This window comes from Pseudopodoces humilis, chromosome 1 (assembly GCF_049639895.1).
Source record: "Pseudopodoces humilis isolate 2021_Gansu_Grassland_sample_001 chromosome 1, ASM4963989v1, whole genome shotgun sequence".
NCBI classification, from domain to species: Eukaryota; Metazoa; Chordata; class Aves; order Passeriformes; family Paridae; genus Pseudopodoces; species Pseudopodoces humilis.
In genome coordinates, this window is record NC_142200.1 from 56626157 (window position 1) to 56647542 (window position 21386).

Consider the following 21386-nt stretch of genomic DNA (forward strand, 5'->3'; position numbering starts at 1 on the left):
CAGTGGTGGCTTCTACCACTGTGAGCACGTAGCGCTTGCCTTGGCGGGTTTGGGGCAGTGTGATGTAGTCAATCTGCCAGGCTTCCCCATATCTATATTTGGACCACCGCCCACTGTATAGCGGCTTCAACCGCTTGGCCTGCTTGATCGTGGCACACGTCTCACAATCATGGATAACCTGGGAAATACTGTCCATGGTTAGATCCACCCCTCGGTCTTGTGCCAACTAATAGGTGGCATCTCTCCCCTGATGACTTGAGGCATCATGGGCCCATCGAGCTAGGAACAACTCTCCCTTGTGTTGCCCATCTAAGTCTGTCTTTGATACCTCTATCTTTGCAGCCTGATCCACCTGCTCATTGTTTCAGTGCTCTTCAGTAGCCCTACTCTTGGGGACATGGGCATCTACATGACGGACCCTCACAGACAGTTTCTCTACCCTGGTGGCGATGTCTTTCCACTCATCAGCAGCTCAGATTGGCTTTCCTCTGCGTTGCCAATTGGCCCTTTTCCACCTTTCCAGCCATCCCCACAGAGCATTGGCTACCATCCATGAATCAGTGTAGAGGTAGAGCTTTGGCCACTTCTCTCTTTCAGCAATGTCTAGGTCTAGTTGAACAGCTTTGAGTTCAGCAAGTTGGCTTGATCCACCTTCTCCTTCAGTGGCCTCTGCGACCTGTCGTGTGGGGCTCCATACGGCTGCTTTCCACTTCCGGTTCATCCCTACGACGTGACAGGAACCATCAGTGAACAGAGCATAGCGTGTTTCTTCTGCTGGCAGTTGGTTGTACAGTGGAGCTTCTTCAGCTTGTGTCACTTGTTCTTGCTCCTCTTCATCAGTGAGACCAAAGTTTTCACCTTCTGGCTAGTTTGTAATTATCTCCAAAATCCCAGGGCAATTTGGGTTTCCAATATGGCCACGCTGTGTGATGAGGGCGATCCACTTGCTCCATGTGGCATTGGTGGCATGGTGGATAGAGGGAACCTTTCCTTTGAGCATCCACCCCAGCACTGGTAGTCAGAAGAGTTGTGCTTCCTTGCCAATCACCTCTGAGGCAGCTTGAACTCCTTCATAGGCAGACAAGACTTCTTTCTTTATGGGAGTGTAGTTGGCTTCGGACCCTCTGTAGCTTCGGCTCCAGAATCCCAGTGGTCGGCCTCGAGTCTCTCCAGGCACTTTCTGCCAAAAGCTCCGGACAAGCCATTGTTCCCGGCTGCAGAGTAGAGCACATTCTTCACATCTGGTCCAGTTCTGACTGGGCCAAGGGCTACTGCATGAGCGATTTCCTTCTTGATTTGGGCAAAGGCTTGCTGTTTTTCAGAGCCCCAGTGGAAATCATTCTTTTTTCGGGTAACCAGCTAGAGAGGGCTCACGATCTGGCTGTACTCAGGAATGTGCATCCTCCAAGAACCTATGGTGCCTAGGAAACCTTGTGTTTCCTTCTTGCTGGTCGGTGGAGACATTGCAGTGATCTTATTGACGACCTCAGTGGGAATCTGACGCCGTCCATCTTGCCACTTTACTCCCAGGAACTGGTTTTCTCGAGCAGGTCCTTTGACTTTGTTCTTCTTGATGGTAAAGCCAGTTTCTAGCAGAATCTGGATGATCTTTTCTCCTTTCTCAAACACTTCTGCTGCTGTGTTCCCCCACACAATGATGTCACTGATGTACTGCAGATATTCTTGAGCCTCACCTTTTTCCAGGGCAGCCTGGATCAGTCCATGGCAGATGGTGGGGCTGAGCTTCCACCCCTGGGGCAGTCGGTTCCAGGTGTACTGCACTCCCCTCCACGTGAAGGCAAACTGAGGCCTGCATTCTGCTGCCAGGGGAATGGAGAAAAATGCATTGGCAATGTCAATAGTGGCGTACCACTTTGCTGCTTTGGACTCCAGCTCGTACTGGAGCTCCAGCATGTCCGGCACGGCAGCGCTCAGAGGTGGAGTCACTTCATTCAATGCACGATAGTCCACAGTCAGTCTCCATTCTCTGTCAGACTTGCACACAGGCCAGATGGGGCTGTTGAAGGATGAGTGGGTTTTGCTGGCCACCCCTTGGTTCTCCAGCTCTCTGATCATCTTGTGGATGGGGATCACAGCATCTTGATTTGTCCTATACTGCTGGCGGTGCACCGTCGAGGTGGCAATTGGTACTCGCTGTTCTTCCACTTTCAGGAGTCCTACTGCAGATGGGTTCTCTGATAGTCCAGGCAAGGTGTTCAATTGCTTAATGTCCTCTGCCTCCACAGCAGCTATTCCAAAAGCCCACTTGAGTCCCTTTGGGTCTTTGTAATAGCCATTCCAAAGGAATTCTATGCCCAGAATACACGGGGCCTCTGGGCCAGTCACAATGGGATGTTTCTGCCACTCCTTCTCAGTCAGGCTCACCTCGGCTTCCAAGAGAGTCAATTGCTGCGATCCTCCCGTCACCCCAGCAATGGAAACAGGTTCTGCCCCCACATGTCCTGATGGCATTAGGGTACACTGTGCACCAGTATCAACTAAAGCTTTGTATTTTTGTGGCTCTGATGTGCCAGGCCATCGGATCCACACCGTCCAAAAGACCTGGCTTTCCTGTGCCTCTTCCTGGCTAGAGACAGGGCCCCTCTAGCACTGGTTATCCTCTTCTCCCTGGGCATACATGCTAGACATTCTTTCAAGTGGATTATCCTCTTTTCTGTAATATCTGGCAGTTTGGTCATGGTAGGTTGAGGCTACCTTCACTTTAGTGGAACTTTTCTGGCTAGTGTTTCCCTCCCTGAGTTGACGCACTTGTGCTGCCAGGGCAGAAGTGGGTTTCCCATCCCACTTCCCCATGTTCACATAGAAAGAACCACAGGTCAGCTTGTGGGGTGTACCCTCTCTCTCTAGCTGGGGGACGTTGGGCTTGGAGTTTGGGGCTTGTGATTCTCACTGGTGCCATGTGGGAACTGTTCTTCCTCATCTCTTCCCTCTTTTACCTCATCTCCTCTTTGAGTTCCTTAATCACAACAAAGACCCGAGCCTGCAGTAGGCCATGGACAATACCCTCATAATTTCTAAGCTTGGTGGTGGTGACAGAACCCACTGTCTCTCTGTTGTTATCAGCATTAATTGTTGAAATGAAGGTGGTGTATTCACCTGGCCCTAGATTTGCCAGATTCCACATCTGCCTAGTGCACCAATTTTGTCAGGGTCATTATCATGCTGTCCACCCCTCCCAAAAAGGACCTCAAATACTGCCACTTCTCTCAGTTGTTGGATCCCTTCCTTGAGGGTTTTCTAAATGATGGTGCTCCTCCATTCTCTCTCTGTGGACAAACCTCTCTCTTACACTCATCAAAAGCCACTCCCAGAGGGAAAGGGGCCCTGGCTCCCTGACGAATATCTGATTCACACCTGAGTCCTGGGTCAAAGGTCCCACATTCCTTGCCTCACCACCATCCAGCTGCACGCCTGTACCCATAAGGTCCCAGACCCGAAGTAACCAGGTTGTATAAGGCTCACGCCCCCGCCTCACAATGTCTTTTTGTAACTTACGGAGACTGTCATATGTCAGAGACTCAGTGATGATTTAAACTTCTGGCTCCCCTGTGGGTTGTGAGGACCCTCCTTTCTTATCCTTATCAACAGGGTGCTGTGATTTCATCTTAGACTTCCTGGTTTCCACAGGGGCAACAGCTGCTGGCTGTGACTGCCCTTGTGGTTCAGCTGGAACCTGGACGGTTGTAACGTCTGTGGGTTCCACTGCTGCACCATCAGACTCTCCCTCTTTGGGGCAGGGGGAGGGTTTCTCAGCAGCTGAGGAAATGCACTCTATCTTCTGGCTCATCTCACGTATCTCCTTCACCAGAACCCCCACCCACTCTGGGTGGTTCATTTCTGAGGTGGGCTGTGGGGCAGGGGCAGGCTCTGGAGCAGCACCCCCTGTCTCTGGGGCTGTACCAGGTTCTGGGGCAGCATCCCCAGTCTCTGGGGTAGGTGTCGGGGTGCTTATCCCAGTCAATCTCCCCTTTTCTCTGAATGCTAAGTAGAACAAGCCTATCAGCAACACCAGCCCCTGTATGATGTCATTAGAATTCAGAGAAGATTTTAACCCTTTGAAAACTGGTGGGGTAGGCCCAAGGAACAGAGTGAAAGGTTGAGAGAAAATTTCCCCAGTTGTCTTTTTCTCCCAGTAGGTACCGTTATTAAAGCAACCCCAAAACCATCTAGTTAGAGTGTGATAGCTCTGAATCTGAGCCCGCCTTCCAGACGAAGTTAAACATCCATGAATTCCTCACCTTATCAACCCACAAAACAAACTGGATAATAGACACAGTAGCCTTCATTACAGGACCCATATTTAGATAAGGTGAAGCAAATGGGAGAAATATAGCTGTGACCACATGCCCTGCGAACCTGGGTAAGCTAAACAACGTGGTTCTACCTAACAAGGTTTCTAAATCCAGCACACAAAAGCTGGGTTATTTAAGAACTGTTATTCCTTTTTCACCCTTTTTCTCTTAGTGCCCTCAGACCCCACCACTGGGCACCAAAATCTGTCTCGGTTCTAGAAGACAGGTGTCTGCTAGGGACATCAAGAGCCTCCCTCAGAATGAAAATGTAGACCCACTCCCTCCAAATTATTATAATTTTGAAATCAAGGGGCTCTCAGGCAGAGATCTGGGGATAGGAATAATAGTTCTTCACTAGTATGTATAACAAGGCAAACAAACAACAATAGCTACAGCATTAGCAAGAAAACGGAACCAGGGACCCCGTGACAGCTTTCTCAGCCAAGATGGGAAGGGATGGAGGAGAGGCTTTGCTTCACAAACCCCCTCGGGCAGTCAGTCCCAGTGCTCCTGCAGGGCTCTGAGGAACACTCGGCTGGGACAGCAGGGATGAGCTGAGATCCTGGGCTGGTGGATGAGGTGCATCAGCAGCTCCGCAGAGGTGCCTGGCACTGGCACATCCTGGCAGGACAGAGGGTGTGAGGCCCCCCAAGTGAAGAAGAAAGAAGAAGCAGCAGCTCCATCTGGGTGATGGTGAATTCCCTTCTCCCTGCTGCAGCAGCTCCCAGCGAGAGTTCTGCTCTGAAGCTGAAGAAACCATCCAGCTCCCAGCTGCCCCCACCCTCCCATTTTCCTGCCCTCCTTCCCCACTGGGCCCAGCCAAACTCTTTGTGTTTCTCAAGCACTCAGTACCAGCAGTCAGGGGTTTCCCACCATTAATGGGTAAAAATTCCATGTGAGATGGAACAAAAGGAAGGACACCTAACGCCCAACAGTGGTTTGAAGAAATGTCTTCCATATGCTTTACTCCTCTGTCTTCAGAAAATACTAAGGTGTCAATGGAATGCAGTTTAATGAGACCCCTAATTACCATTGTTACATGGACAATTTCTTTTCTCCTGTCTCTTCAATAATTTCTTATTGTCTTGTCCAAAACACAAAAATTCAACAATGATTATAAACTTCACACTAAGACATTGTAGTTGGAAGCGGCACAAACTTAAATAATGGCAATTTACACACTAAATTAGGAAAAGAAGAAAATAAACAAACAAAAGCAAAACTAAAACATTATTGTCTATATAATTTTGGCATGAAGATGGAAGTAGTCTGAGTCAGAACAATGTTTTATTTTGCCCTGGGAAGAACTAAGGTCAGTGCACTAATGATCAGTTTCTAAACTTCATAGTCTAGCAGTGGCAGAAAAAATGGCACTTTATAACCATCATAATTAATTCTAACTACCAACATTTAAAAGCAATTGTGTTAATTAAAGACTGTGCAAAATGTTTGTTTTGGTATGTATCGTAATAAAACATATATTTCCCAAACTGACATTGCTAATCTGCAGTTTATCTCCTTTTTATAGCTCTTTCAGAGACTTCTGTTTTGATCTTGAGAGGAGATTTATTTTTTTTTTAAATGGCAGAACTTCAATGAGACTTTAGACTGTTATATGACAGGGTTCATTACGTGTGCCATACAAATGCTTGCATACAACTCATTGAAAAAGAAAAAGCTATCTGCATGTGTCCTGGGGTGACTTTATGATACTGGTATCCCCAATCGTCTGGTTTATGTTATATATTAAGTTCTGCACCTTTAAGACTGGCTTTGAGAGCAAGAGAGGGGGAAGAAGAAGCGCGCAGTTTGTGTTAAGGAAAAACATCACTCCCACACATCCCGCTCCTGGACTGTGGCGTCTGCAGCACGGACAGACAGCGGGACAGAGCTTCTCTCTGGATTTTAGTTAGTTTTAGCTAGCTGAGGCAGAGGAGTTCCCTGGACCTTTGTTTGTTTTTTTCCCAATTTTCTTGGATCTGTGCAAGCCTGCTCTGGACTGAACACCCAGCCAAACCCCGGGAGCTCACGCCTGGGGCCCACCGGGGCCTGGGCCTCGGCACTTTCCAGCGCCGAAAGGGCTGATAAGAACCTGAGCGAGCCGAGCTACACCACATGAAAAGGACTTTTCTTCCTAGACTTGCCATCCCATCGAACAGCAAGAGGTTTTATTATTTAATATTACTCAATTTCTGTTAAATAAACAGCTTTTTCCACTTCTCTCTAAGGAATTTTTTTCTTTTCCCGGACCAGTTAGTGGGGAGGGGCATTTCCCTGGGGAAATCCCCATTTGGAGTTTTCCTTCCTAATTTGCCCTAAACTAAGACAGCATGTTGCAAGAAATTAAAGAAAGCACTTACAGATTAACACAACTGCTAAAGGCTGCCACAGCACAAGCTTTCCAGCTATTCCAACTATTTCAAAGTATCAGACCTTATGCAAGGTCACAATCTTCAACTCATTTCACACTCACTTCACTGGTAGTCATCTTTCCTTTTCCAATTAGTTGTTTTCAATATTTTCTCATAATAAGTAATATATGTCTTTAAGTCTGAAGTTGAAATGGAAATTATACTTTAGCATAAACCTGAGCAAATGAGTGAAGCCGTCACACTCAGTTTTGACACACAGAGGATTTTTGACACTCAGGAATTGTTCAAATCTTTATGGCCTATAATGTTAAATGGATATTTATGATGTCTTTAAATGTCAGGAGTATTCAGCCTAGTCAAATGCTAATTTCTGAAGATGCTATCAGATTTAAGAGTCTACAGTGAAAAACAAGCAAAAGATCTCAGCCTCAGTTTCAGTTCCTTTTAGACTTATCATGCTTCCAATTATTTTTTGCTCCCATGGATTTCATTTTGGGGAACAACAGGAAAAGAGGTAATAATCAGACTCTAATTAAAATGCTGGGAGCACAAAGAGCAACAGTAACATAAAAGAACAAAAACTTTCCCTTATGAAAAGTTTCATACTGTCAGAGGTGGTCTTCAAAGGCTTCAAGATTGAATTCAGGAAAACAGATCTACAAAAGAGAACTACAAAGCTATTGTCATTTGGTTCTGAATGACTGAAATCACAGAGAACATTTCCTTTGGTCAGCTCAGAGGGAGAGTAAAAGGAAAGAAAACAAACACAATATTCAGAGTAGGAACAGGGAAGAAGCACAGCCATGCACAAAGCTCTTGTGGAATCACCAGTGAAATACTCCAGACAGTTCTGAGCACACAGGGATCTCAAGCTGGGACAGGAGTAGGGAGGCGCCGCTGGCAACCTAATTTACAAGAGGTTTCATCTCTAGCTAGCTAGATAGAACTTGCAGATGAGATAACAATCCTTGCTGAGATTTTATCTTTTCATTCAGAAACATTTACAGTATTGAAATACAAAAAATAAAAAGTTAACATTTTGAAAAAACAAATCCTTGGAAAGCTAATTTTTTAATAATAGAACATTTTATGCATGATGCTTTTCATATCTTAACTAAAATCTTATATGTAAATTCCTGTTCCATAATGGGGACTTAATTACACAGAAAACAACTGAGGTGAATACTGTAGCAGAACATTCTCTTCAACCCCTGTTTTGCAGTTGCACATCAAGATATTAAGAATTTTGACTTTCACATGATGGCAGAATGGCAGACACTTGACCATTAAATGTGTTTTAAAGGCTCTCTCCAACCTGTACATAAAGCAAAAATAATACTTTTGAGCAGCAAAGTCTTTTCTTGAGATGATTTTACACAAGCAGGCCCTTAAAATGAATTAAACCAAATTTATATATGGAATTAAAAAAACCTGCATTTTACAAAATAAATATATATATATATATATATATATATATACATATATACACATATATATATAGAGGTAAGTGAAAACATAAGTGCTTTTGAAAAAATAACAAACTTTCTTGTAATTTCCAGAGTTCAGGTCACAGCTGACCCTATAGTTTTCAGAAATATTGGAGAACCACTCCTGAGCCATGAGACAGCTCTACAGTGAAAAGGAAGGCAGGAATTTTATTCTACAGTGCAATAAAATATTTTCTTACAAATTCCAAAGTGATGTCCTTTTATTGAAAAAAAAGTAATATTCCAAAACATAGAAAATATGTACTCTTAAGACTCAAAAAGTGTAAATTAGCAAGATTAAGGGAAAATACATTTTTTTGTGTTGAAGAAAACAGCAACAGGAATATCCAATGGATCACCAAACACTAAATTACATTTTTTATGGCACACAATGCCATATATTTTAGAAGAGAATGGTAATGATTCACTTAAAAAAAATAATTTTAATTAACTAATAAAACTGAAAAGGGAATCAAGACACTTCAACAGAAGTCATCTGCCAAGAACTCAATAATACCAAATAGAAAACCAATTGAAAAGACAAAATATAAATAAACCAAATTTCAATATGTAAGACTAAGGGACACTTCAGGTGTTTTCTAATCATAACTGGGAGCTAAAGGCACTGTTGCTTTACTTCTATAAATGTATCCTCCTTCATCTAAAATTTAGTTAGAATTAACTATATTTTGTATGATTTTTACTGGGGGTTACAAACTCAGTTCTCCAGTGGTTCCTGAGTTCTATTACACCTGTTCCAGCAGTATTCCTTTGCACAAAATACTCTCAGATGTGTCCTTCCCCTATCCACCATTCTTTTTTTTCAGAACATATATATCCTCACCAGATATTTATGTTGGTACATTCTTTAAGGCATGAAAGTCATTATGGCTCACCTCTGTTAGATTTTATTAATAGCTGGAAAATCATGCAAAAAATTAGTTCTGATTCGGTATAGAAACATATCCGTATCTCTTAATTTGGTTGCTCAGAAATTATCAGTTCTTCTTTCCCAATGTCAGACAGGATTTATGAAAAGAGATGTAGGGAATACGACCATATCAAGCAGAAAAAGTCAAACATGATTAGCTAATAGAATCATCCCCCAATAACCCTGACCTTTACTCTCCTGTGGTGCATGACTGGAGAAGTAGACACACAGGGCCCTTTACTACCATGTTCTTACCCACTTCAAAATTTATTGCCCATATTCTGACAGCTTGCTTTCAGAGAACCTACTATAATTGGCTTTTTCTTGAAGGCTATGTAGTTTTGGAAATTTTACTACCATGCTGAAGGTCAAAAAAAAGCTCTGTACGGGAACTTTTAACCCAGATGGCCATTAAGGGTGGCTCACATATGCACAAGATTATGTCATTCACGATCTGCTATTTATGATCTGCCATGTGTTATGATCTTTCTGTTGGCTAGTCTTCTGGCTGTTTGTTCTGTCTTAAACATTATATCAGTTTGGTTTTTTGTTTCTTTTTCCCTTCTAAACATAAAAAAGTCAGTGGCATCTAGTAACTCATGCTGCATCTCACTGGGATTTTTCTTTTGATCATACGTTTGTCACTTAATTTTGCTCACATCTTAATCCATTTTAAGAATCAAGAGGCTTTAATTTTATAGCAAGAATAGACCCCAAATCCAACACCAGAACCCAACTTATAGCTTATATTATATGTAACACAAGACAAACAAAACCCAGCACCTATTTTAGAAATGGTTGGAGGTTTCATACTGGGTTTCTTTCTTGTTAGTTTGAGAGTTTGCTCCCTGGAAGTTTTTTTTGTTTATTGAAGTTCATTTTTTTCTAGGGATGGGAAACCTTTCCATATCTTTTCATTGAAGCATATTTTTTCTATGAAAAAATGAGAAAGTTTCCCTTTCTGAAAGTGGAAATTTTCTGTTACGCAAGGAAATACATGCATTCAGGCATTTGGATTCCTTTGTTTTGGAACTATTTTCTCTCAGGGACAATCTGGCATGCTATATCTGTACAATTGAGGAGATTTGTAAAATGTGTCCCTTCAAAATCTTGGGCAGCCCTGAGACTGGTATACAGGCAAACAAGCAGCAGATCATACTTACCTACAGGGAACCACTGCACCAATAGAACTACTACATTCATCATTTATTTTCATTACTATCATAACTCTTTGAACAGTATTTTTAAAAGTTTAGTTTCTCAGAATCACAACTCCCTCAGCAGCTCCTTCTAATTCTTGCTTTCTAGACCCTTCACCAGCTTTGCTGTCCTTCTCTGGACTTGCTCCACCACTTGAGTGTTCTTTTTGAAGTGAGGGGTCCTGAATTTATCACAGTACCGGTGTGGAGTACTGGGCCACGATCACTGCCCTGCTCCTGCTGACCACACTATTCCTGATACAGGCCAGGGTGCCTTTGGCCTTCTTGGCCACCAGGGCTCACTGCTGGATCATGTTCAGTCGGCTGTCAACCAACACCTCCATTTCCCTTTCCGCTGGGCAGTTTTCCAATCATTCGTGCCCCAGCCTTAGTGCTGCAGGGGGTGGTTGTGATGCAAGTGCAGGACCGAAACCTTCACCTTATTGAACCTCATGCTGTTGTCCTCAGCCCATGGATCCAGTCTGTTAAGGTCTCAAGTGTAACTTGCTTAAGGCCAATATTCCCCTCTCTTCCACCCCAAAAATGCTAAGTATATGAAAAAAACCAAAGAGATATGCTAGAACATCTGCTTTAAGTGGGAAATTACCATCAAAACTATAGATTGTCATACAGAGACATTCAGGAGAAGGGAATTATTCAGGAAGAACTTTCTCTATTCCTTTTTACTTTTTTCTCCCCCAAAAGCTAAGCTTTTCCCCACAATGAAAAATAACAGAGACCAAAACTAAGAAAACAGAACTCACCCAGAAGCTATATCTATGTAGCCCATTAATTTAATTCAAACTTCAAAATTTTGTAGCTTACAATAAAGTGGTACAGTTTAAACAAAATTAGATTGGTGTCTAAACACTGAATCATTTATGAGCACATTACATAAATATATTTACATTTTGTGCTACATTTTTTGCATTTGGCCTAAAATTCATCTCTGGAGTTTGAAACTTTATATTATCTTTTTTGAAATCAAGGCCTTTGGATAATTACAGTTACTTTTATATAAAAAAAATATAAAACAATCTTTCTAACTTATTTCTAGATGTAATTGCAACTTTTGTGGTTGTATTTTATTGCTTTCCTTTGAAATAAATAGCAAAATAACTGGCAAAAAATGACATTTAACGTTTAATCCTTGTGTCTATTTTTTCTTCATGCAAATTTCTGATTAAGTGTCTTCTGATAGATGTAATTCTGTAAATTTAAATAAATATTTTTGTTCCAGAACTACCTAAATACAGGAGAGGAATAATAATTAAATATTATAGTCTCTATCTACTTGTCACTTTTGGTTGAGCTCAATAGATTCAAGTTCTTGGAAAATTTTTCCTGGTTTGCACAACAGAATTACTGCAGATCTTTATTTGTTTTTTAAGGAATATCTTATTCACAAGGAAGTAAATGTAGTTGCATACAGAACACTGTCTTCTTGAGTTTTCAGACAAGTCAACAGATAACTGAAACACCCAAGTACGAGTGCACTAGGATTTTTTTTGCAACTTGCCATAAATATCAGTTATTGAGCTTCAACTGCTACATTAGAAAAAAAGTAGATAAAAACATCTCACTTGTAGTTCATTATATCAACTGGATGTATGTTACAAAGTAGTTGACAGTTGATATGTAACATCATCAGGAGCAATTTTATGGCCATTTTAATGATAAGAAGGAAGCTGGTATGAAAGCTACATAGACAAAACACAGGCAAAGTTGAGATACAGAGGGAAAGACCATAAATAACAATTGTCCTAAGAGCCTGTGGTGGACTTCTGAGCTGGTGAAAGCTCTCAGAAATTCTTGTGTCTAGATCATCGTATATAGAGGGGTCCCTATAAGGAGCAAGTTTTGAAAGCACAGATTTATTAGGCTGTAAATCAAGATAGCAAATTTTAACAGAAAATATTCAAAGTGACTTAGGCAATCACAATGTCGATAAAAGGGTTTATACCCAACTCACCCATTGCCTTATATATCTTTGCAAGAGTTATCTTGCTTCCAGGCTTGGTTTGAGTCACTCAGTAACCTTCTGTGCTGCAGCAAACTCTGCACAGCTTAGAAAGTGAGGTTTTAGAAGCCCTTCCTTCTTCATCATAATTGACATCTCCCTTCTCCTCTCAGCAGTCTAGCAATTGTGCTGTTCCTCTAGCTCTTCCCTACATTCCTTGCAGTTTTCTTTCTCTTCTGTATTTGACCAGGATCAGTAGTCACAGATGGCAAGGATCAATCTCACTTTCAAGTGGCTCTGCCTGACACAGTATTTAAGGAATGAACACAACCTAAATATGCATAAAGAGGAAAAAGACACATTTTACCTCTCCTGATGGCCTACTAAGTTGTACTATTTATATTAAAATGGCATCAGAAATAGAAAAAAGAAAAAAAAAACAAATAATGATCTGATACTGCCATTCACCAATATCCATATTTTCCATAAACACCAAAGGAATTTTGTTAACACTGGAAGATGGCATGTTTTTCCATGTGTAATCCCACCCACGACTGATCTGGCAATCTCTTGAAATCAGTCTGAACTCCTCCATACAACATTTTGAACAGTCTTGTTAGGTCAGAAGTCATGGGTGATATACTTAAAATCACTTTCCATCCCCCAAAAGATCTTCATGAACTCCTAGATACCCCACTGACATCAAAGATAATTTTGGAATTTCCCTCAGGTCTCTCATGTGACCTCCTTGCCTCAAAGACAGGGCTTTGTGTGATGTGAATGAACCTACACTCAGTGCCTTAGGAATGCCATGCAAAGCCAGACAGGCAATTTTCTGCCAAAATCTGTCTGATTCATTCTGTCACATTCCTAGTAGCCTAAACAAATTTACATCATACCAAAGACAATAAAGAACAGCTGAAAATTAATAATTTTAGTGTATAAAAGAAACAGAATGAAACTTATGTAAAAACAGTCACCATTTTAGTTGCAAATTGTCCAGATTATGAAATCCCGTACCTAGTGAATATGAAAGTTTAGGACAGTCAAGTAAGCCACTTTTGCAGATCTCCTATATCTTTCCTGATAACATTCCCAAGTACATGAACTCCAGATCTGATAGGGACTTAGGAGAAAATGAGGGATGGGTCACATTACACAGTCTGCCACACAACAAGAGCAGTGAAAAACTGACTCCTTGACTTCCTCACTAATGGACACTTACAACGCTTTGGAGAGACATAAGAGTTAACATTTACCCACATACAGACAATTATTTTCTAATGTATTTCCTCTGTCTGCTTGGTCAGCTCTGAGCAGAAGCAGCTGCACGGGAGCACCCGACACCTTTTGCTGAGCTGGAGGCAGAGGGGAACGTGGCACAAACACATCAGTTACGGCAAGCACCTTCCAATACTCGTTTTGACTGAGATTCAACAGAGGACTGTGCCTTAGCTTTAATCCATGTCATTTAATCCAAATGTCCTACCACATTTAAAATAGGGAAAATTTCACAGTTAAAATTGTGATGTCTTAGAAGGTTCACTGTAGTGGGCAACAGTGAACATCATTCCCTGCTGTGTTTTGGTTACTGTCAAAGCTACTCACTAACAATCCCAGTAGCTAAGAATGACTTTTCCTACTTATCACAGACACATTTGGCTTCCTACAGCTCTTAACCTCTCTAAAACTAAATCACTAGACAATTAATTGATTTATCATTGTTGTCTAGGAAGAAACTAAATTGCTGGAAAGTGGAGAAGCCAATAACATTGTCTTGGGTCAGACAGTGGCTTGGCATGGGATGTGAGTGGGCACATAAATTAATTTATGCGCTTTCAGGTAAAACACTAAAGTATCTCATGGTGAAACTGTAAAACTAACTAGTAAATTTCTGCAAGGATAGGATGCCACAGGACACTGTGAAGTTTTGATTTAAATTCATTTCTACTTGTTCTTGCTTTATCTTCCTCCTAGGCTGATTATGATATTTCTTTTAGGAAAAGAATCTCTCAGAGAAAATTAAATAATAAGTTTATTATTCATTAATCTGCCTATAAAGTGTTTTCCTTTGTTGGGCAACCCTCTCTCCTTTAGCAAACTCTCCCAGAGCTCTGTCTGCAGCACAACCTGCCTGGTGTCCTGCTGGACCCAAGTGTCCTGCTGTACAGCCTGCAGCTCCCTCTTTCAGCCATGAAGCCTCTTGGTTAACTCAATACTTGCCCCCTCCTCCTTCAGCCTTTTCTCCATTTCCTCCTTCATCTTAAAGGCTGTATTTTATCCCTAAGCCCTTGTACTGGGTACAGCCAGGCACCGGCCTGGCTGGGGAGGGCTGCCAGGGGTGGCCTCCCACGATGAACACAATCTGTTCCAACCCACCCACTTTCAGACACAGCCAAACACCTCAGCCTTGGGTGGGGTGCCTCCGAGAACGTGCATTTAAGAAAGGGTAAATAATGCTGCAAGCAGTTGAGAGAGAGGAGTGAGAAAAATGTGTGAGAAACAGTCCTGCAAATACCAAGGTGAGAGAAGAAGGCGGGAGAGAGGGTGCTCCAGGCACTGGAGCAGACATTTCTCTGCAACCCCCAGAGAGGACCATGATGAAGCAGATATTCTCACTGGGGAGGATGCCACACTGGAGCTGATGTACATGCCCTGAAGGAAGATTCAGCCAGTGGAAAGACCCCTGTTGAAGCAGGGGAAGAGCATGAGGAGGAAGGAGCAGAAGAGAGGAGCTGTCATGGATTAACTATAACCCCATTTGCCATCGCCCTGCACCACTGTGGGGGAGGAAGTTTGGAGTAAAGAGTGAAGGAGTGAAGTTGATGCTGGCAGGGAGGAGATGGGAGGAAGGTGTTTTAGTTTTTGTCTTAATTTCTCATTATCCTATTCTATTCTTAATTGGAAATAAATTAAATTCATCTTCCCCAAGGTGAGTCAGTTTTACCAGTGACACTAATCAATAAGCATTACCTGTTCTTTATGTCAACCCATAAACCTTTGCACCCTATTTTCTATCTGTCTTGTTGAGCAGGTGAAGAGGAAGAGAGAAGCTAGGTGGGCATCTGACAGCCAACCATGATCAACCACCCACATCCTCCCTGCCCCACTTCGCCCTCAAAAAAAAGGGGAAAAAGAAACAAAATAGGACCACCACTCAGTTTTTAACTCTGCTCGAGTATTGCATATTTGTTCAGCCCAGAGTCTTGTGTAAACAAAACAAAGGTCCAAATTGCTGGAATATGGGCTGGTTTAATATTGTAGAACTCTGATTGCTCTCACTTTAAAATGCTCATAATTCATAATTGTTCTTTCATCATGATTACCCATAATCCTGTCTGACTTTCTTTTTCTTACTATTCCTTGGGGGCTCAGAGAAACACTAAAGCTGTTTGTAATGGGAACATTTGCAGAAGGGATAAAGAAGTAACAGTAGCAGAGAGGAAAGGGCTAGGGAAGATCCTTACCAAGTTTATTGCTCTTTAACAAGGAGACCTGTGCCATCACACTCTTAAATTTCATCCATGCATAGAAAGATCAGTGTATATAAAGATGACCAAATTTTCCACATATCAGTCAAAATTCTACCCTGTGTGTTTGCTGCCTGCTCTGCGAGTAAATCTCTCCTAACACATCCTTGAGTCCTCACCCCTTGTTACTCACCTGTTTTCCAGCAGATTTCCTGGCTGTGGAGCAACATGTGTTTTAAAATAGTTCTAGCAGGCAGTCAATCAAATCATCCATCTTGTCTCTGTAATTGCACTCAGAGGCATTTGCCACACTGCCCCTGATCACAGAGCTGTGCGCTTCATGCTTTGGCTCACATGGCTTTATGCTAATGACAGGGGTCACAGAGAGGCTTTTGATGGTCAGCATAATGCTCAACACAACCTTCTGAACACATCCACTCAGTAAATAATGTACCTGACAAATTTATTCCAGAGATTACCTGACAAGTTTATTTTCCTGCTTATGGAAGCAATTGGCACCCTCTGGTGGTGTGTGGCTCCTACTGCTTGACAGCTATCCCCAGAGATGCCATAAGGAGCACCAAAAGTATGTTACCAGTTTCTGCAGAGATGACAAAATCATCTACAAACCCTGGGAAAACACACTGCTCAATTCTGAAAGCAGACACAACTACATTCAGCTGCTTAGATTTCAACCCACCATGATGTACAAAGTAAAAAAACAATTAAGAAGACATTCCTTTTTTCGGTCCCTATGCATTTGAAAAACCAGACAACACCAAACCAGCCTACACTTTTATATTTTCTTTGTTTTAAGATGCTGAAAATTTACAAAAACACCATAGACAATTAAAATAGAATCCAGAGGGAATACACCAGGACTATGAAACTTGCAGTTGCTTTCTTAGGTTCTTAGGTGTGTGTCTCATCCTACAAGAAATGTTATAGTAGAATTAAGATTTAACTTTTAGTTAGTTTTAACTTTTTTTTTTTTTTTTTTTTTTTTTTTAATGTGGTTGTTCCTTTGGGTTTTTTTCATGTTTTACAATAGCAAAGTAAAATTTCACTGACAGAGCTAATCTAAATCAAATTTCAGGTTGGTTTGACTGACAGGTAGGAACAAGGAAGCTGCTTTACCGGTGCCTACCCAGTCATGCAGAAGATTATGTAAGCTCCCTCAAAGCACTCGTTCACAGAAAGGGCAACACACAGAACTGTACATATCACGTGTCATGTTTTGAAGGGCAATAAGGCAAATATTATCAGACCTGGGGCTGTGTGTGCCCTCGTTCTTTTTTCTTTTTTGTCAATGGAGCGTTACTGCTGACAATATTGAGAATGTCATGGCCATTACTCTGACAGCACATGAACTAGTGGTGAAGAGATGACCGATTTTTCAAAATCATATCCTTTGCAGTAGATGTTAAGTATTGTAAATTTGTGAAGTAAAGGTGGGAGCTACAGTTTTTTCAATGCTGCCCCAACAGCCATTTTGGCTGCCAAATACTAATTCGAAATGTTCAATGGAAACAATTATCTTAATCATCTTTTCCTAATGAAAAAACACAAGTATTTTCCATAATGCCAACAGAATCTTGTAACTGTTTTCATAGAAATGCTTCAGATCATGTCTCTTCTCTTGAGAAAGGGAGCATTGAAGAGATCCAGTGGTGGGGGATCCACCATGTTTTGGACTCAGTTTGTTTATTTCAGAAGTAGGCAGGTAGAGAGGGGCAATACTCTTGAGAATTTCTGTCATCGTCCTTGATGATCACCATTATGAAGAGGAGAAGATTGCCTCTCTCTACTTCATGTATAGAAAAACTGAAATTAAGGTCTGCAAGATAACTTGTTATATGGGGTTTGCACAGTCAAACTTTGGTAGTGGCAGGGTTACAGGAGGTGCTTCTGTGAAGAGCTGCTAGAAGCTTTCTTCATGTCCAGCAGAGCTGCTCCAAAGGTGGAACTGCTGCTGGCCAAGGCTAGGCCAAATAGAAATTATAGTAACACCTCTGTTGATAACATATTTAAGAAAGAAAATTAAGTTATTGAACAGTTGTAATTGCAGCCAGAGAAGAACAGAGTGAGAACACGTGAGAGAAACAACTCTGCAGACATCAAGGTATGTAGAGAAGGAGGGGGAGGAGGAACTTCTGGCACTGGAGCTAGAATTCCTCTGCAGCCTGTGGTGAAGGCCATGACAAAGTAGCTGTGTCCCTGAAGCCCATGGGAGTCCATGGGGATACAGAGATTCACCTGCAGCCCATGGAGAAGACCCACACCAGAGCAGGTGGATGCCTGACAGGAGGCTGTTAACCCATGGGAGGTCTATGGAGAAAGAAGGTCCTACTGGAACAGCCTGTCCTTGAAGAACTGCACCCCATGGAAGACTGACCCATGCAGCAGCAGTTTGATGGAAGGACTGTGGGATGGACTCACTTTGCAGAAATTTGTGTCGAACTGGTGCTTGTGAGACGGACTCACATTGGGAAAATTCAAGGAGAACTATCTCTCATGGGAGGAACCTCCTGGTGAAGCAGGGGGATGAGTCTTTTCCCTGAGCAGCAGGAGAAAAAACATGTGATCACTGACCATAACCCCATTCTCATCTCTCTGCAGCACTCGGGGAGGAGGAAGAGCTTGGAAAGGAGGGAAGGATGGAGGAATGGTGTTTTTAAAGTTTTATTTTACTTTTCGTTATACTCTTCTGGTTTTGTTAGCAATAAATTCAATTAATATCTCTAATTCGAGCCTGTTTTTCTCATGAGAGTATTTGATAAGTAATCTCTCTCATGGTTCTTATCTCAGCTCATGAACCCTTCATCATATTTTGTCTCTCCTGTCCAGTTGCAGAGGAGAGTGAGAGTGGCTTTGGTGTGTGCATGGCATACAGCCGGCATACTACACCTGTTCAAGGTCACATAGACTGCCTGCATCAAGCTTCTACTGCCAATCCTCCTAACATAACCATCTTCCACTAAGCTCTAGAATCTATTTTGGTAATTAGTATTTTCCATTTAATTTTAATAAATTTCTTATCACAGAAAAAAGTATAGGTCAGAAAATGCCTTTGAAAGTTACATGGAAAAGATTCTTATTCCAAGGAGAGCTAACTTCAAAGGTATTTGAGGCCTCCCATTGATCAAGATTTTTCTAATTCAGCAATGTATTACAACATGTCAAAAAAATGCAAGAATTCATAGAAAAATATTTTCCTTCCACATCATTAATCTTTTTCCTTTTGGACAGTATTTTATGAGACATATGTCAGAAAATAAGATATAGTTTTAGGATTAATCAGAATGGGTTTGGTTAGAAAAGATATACATATCATCTAGTTACAATCACTGTGCCATGGGCAGGGATGCCCTTTACTAGGTCAATTTGCTCAGGACCTCATCCAACCTGGCCTTGAACACTTTAGGCATGTGACATCCACAGCTTCTCTGGGCAAACCGTTCCAGTGCTTCACCATGCTCTGATTAAAGAATTCCTTCCTAATATCTAATCTAAACCTACACTTTGTTTAATATCATTGCCCCGTTGTTACACCCCAGTCACTTAAATCCAGGGCTAAACCTGCATAGATGCAAAGGAGGAATATTGACCAGTTATCCTCAAAAGTTAAAAATCACACAAAAGTTTACTGGCAAATTATGGAAAATCAAAGAACTTTGGCAAATGATTTAGTACCATACAGCACAGACTTAACCCATTCAACAAAGAAACCTTTGAAGGTTTAAATTAACCTTTAAAGGTTCAATGTTACAATGTTACATGAAAAGAGAATTAGAAGAGGGAGAATAAAACAGAAAGACAGGGAAGATATAGAAAAACAGACATAGTTACCAGCTCCTGAGTTCCAGCCATATAATGGGTAGAAAACTCCAAGGTGAAGGCAGGGTGAAAGAACAACATGCTTGCCTCTTGCTCAGACTTCTTAAAATCTTGACCCATCCTGGGCCTTCCAGTGACTCAGCCACTTAGGGGCTGGGTCAAGCAACACTGGGAGGCTGCCTCCACTGTGCTATGACTGACAAACACTGGGGGATATCGGGGGCAGAGCAAGCAAGGCCTGACCCACCCCCTACCACACATTCCAAGATGATCCAAGAGATCACATTTTCCAGTCTCTGACACCCTTGTCCTATCACTATCTGCCTATCTAAATAGTCTCTCTCCCTCCTTAGTATCAGTGTAGTCTCCCCAAAGTCTTCTCTTCTCCAGGCTTAAGAACCCTTGCTGTCTCAGCTTGTCTTCATAGCAGAGGTGCTTCACACCTTTGATATTTTTCATGGTCTCCTCTGGACCCTCTCTAACAGATCCATAGCTTTCATGTTCTGGGGATCCCAGAGCTGGACAGATTGCTCCAGGTGGGGTCTCATGACAGCTAAATAAAGGGGCAGAATCACCTCTCTTGACCTGCTGTACACATCTTTTCCTATGCAGCCTCAGATGTACTTTGCCTGCTGGTCTGTGAGCACACAGTTGGCTCACATCCAGTTCATCCAAAAGAACCCTCAAATTCGTCTCCAAATTCTGCAGGAATTCTTTCAGTAAGAAAGACCATGAGCCCAGTGCAGCACCTTGAACTTGTTGAATTTCATGAAAGCCTCATAGACCCACTTCTTAAGCTTGTCCAGGTGCCCAGATGGTTTTCCATCCTTCTGTTGTGTCAGCTGCACTGCTCACTCAGCTTCATGTCATTTGTAAACTTTCTGGGTATGCACTTGATCCCACTGTCAGTGTCACCAGGTCCCACAGGCTTGTGGCTGTTTAACACCATCAGGTGTCCCTGAACCTGCTATTAAGTTACAGTGGTAGGGACTTCACTCCCCCCACATGCAGAGGATCAGGGACTTGAGAGACGTAGGAAGCCTGACACCAGTGAAGACTGAGGAAAATACTCACTGAGTGCTTCAGCATTCCTATCAGTTGCCACCACGTTACCCTTCTTGTTTCTCAGGAGAGCACATTGTCTTTGGCCTTTCTTTTCTGACCTGTGTACTCATAGAATCCCTTTTTAAAATTCTCCATGTCACTTGCTCGTTCCTGCTCTAGCTTTGCTTTGGCTTTGCTAACCGCATCCCTATATATTCAAAAAATCCTGTACTCTTCCCAGGTCACCTCTTTCTGCTTCCACTGTCTGTGCATTTCTTACTGCTCAGTTTGAGGAGCAGATCCTTGCCCAGCCATGATAGTTTCATTCGGTCTTGCCTTGCTCTATTTCCTACACATTGGGACATAGAGTCCTTGTTCTCTAAGAAAAGTGTTCTTGTTTCTCTAAGAAAAGTGGCCTTAAAGAGCTGCCAGACCTTTTTCCTTAAGGGCAGTTTCACTGAGGATCTCACTCACCAACTCCTTAAACAGCTGGAAGCTTGCTCTTGCAAAGTTCAGGGTTTTGACTTCACTCCTCATTATTTATCACTTTTGAGGGCTGTGGGTATTCCTCAGTTTTGTCTTCATTCCATCTTCCAGTAGTGGCACCCAATAAAAGGACACCAACAAGGTTGCATAGAACAAGTCCTGGCAAAGCCAGCACTACTTTCATATGGATCAGGTATACCTGAAAAATGTCTTATGAATAATTTCTAATGGTGGAAAAGAAAAAACATCCTCTTCTTTACCAGATGATAGAATGTGAATGTCCTCAT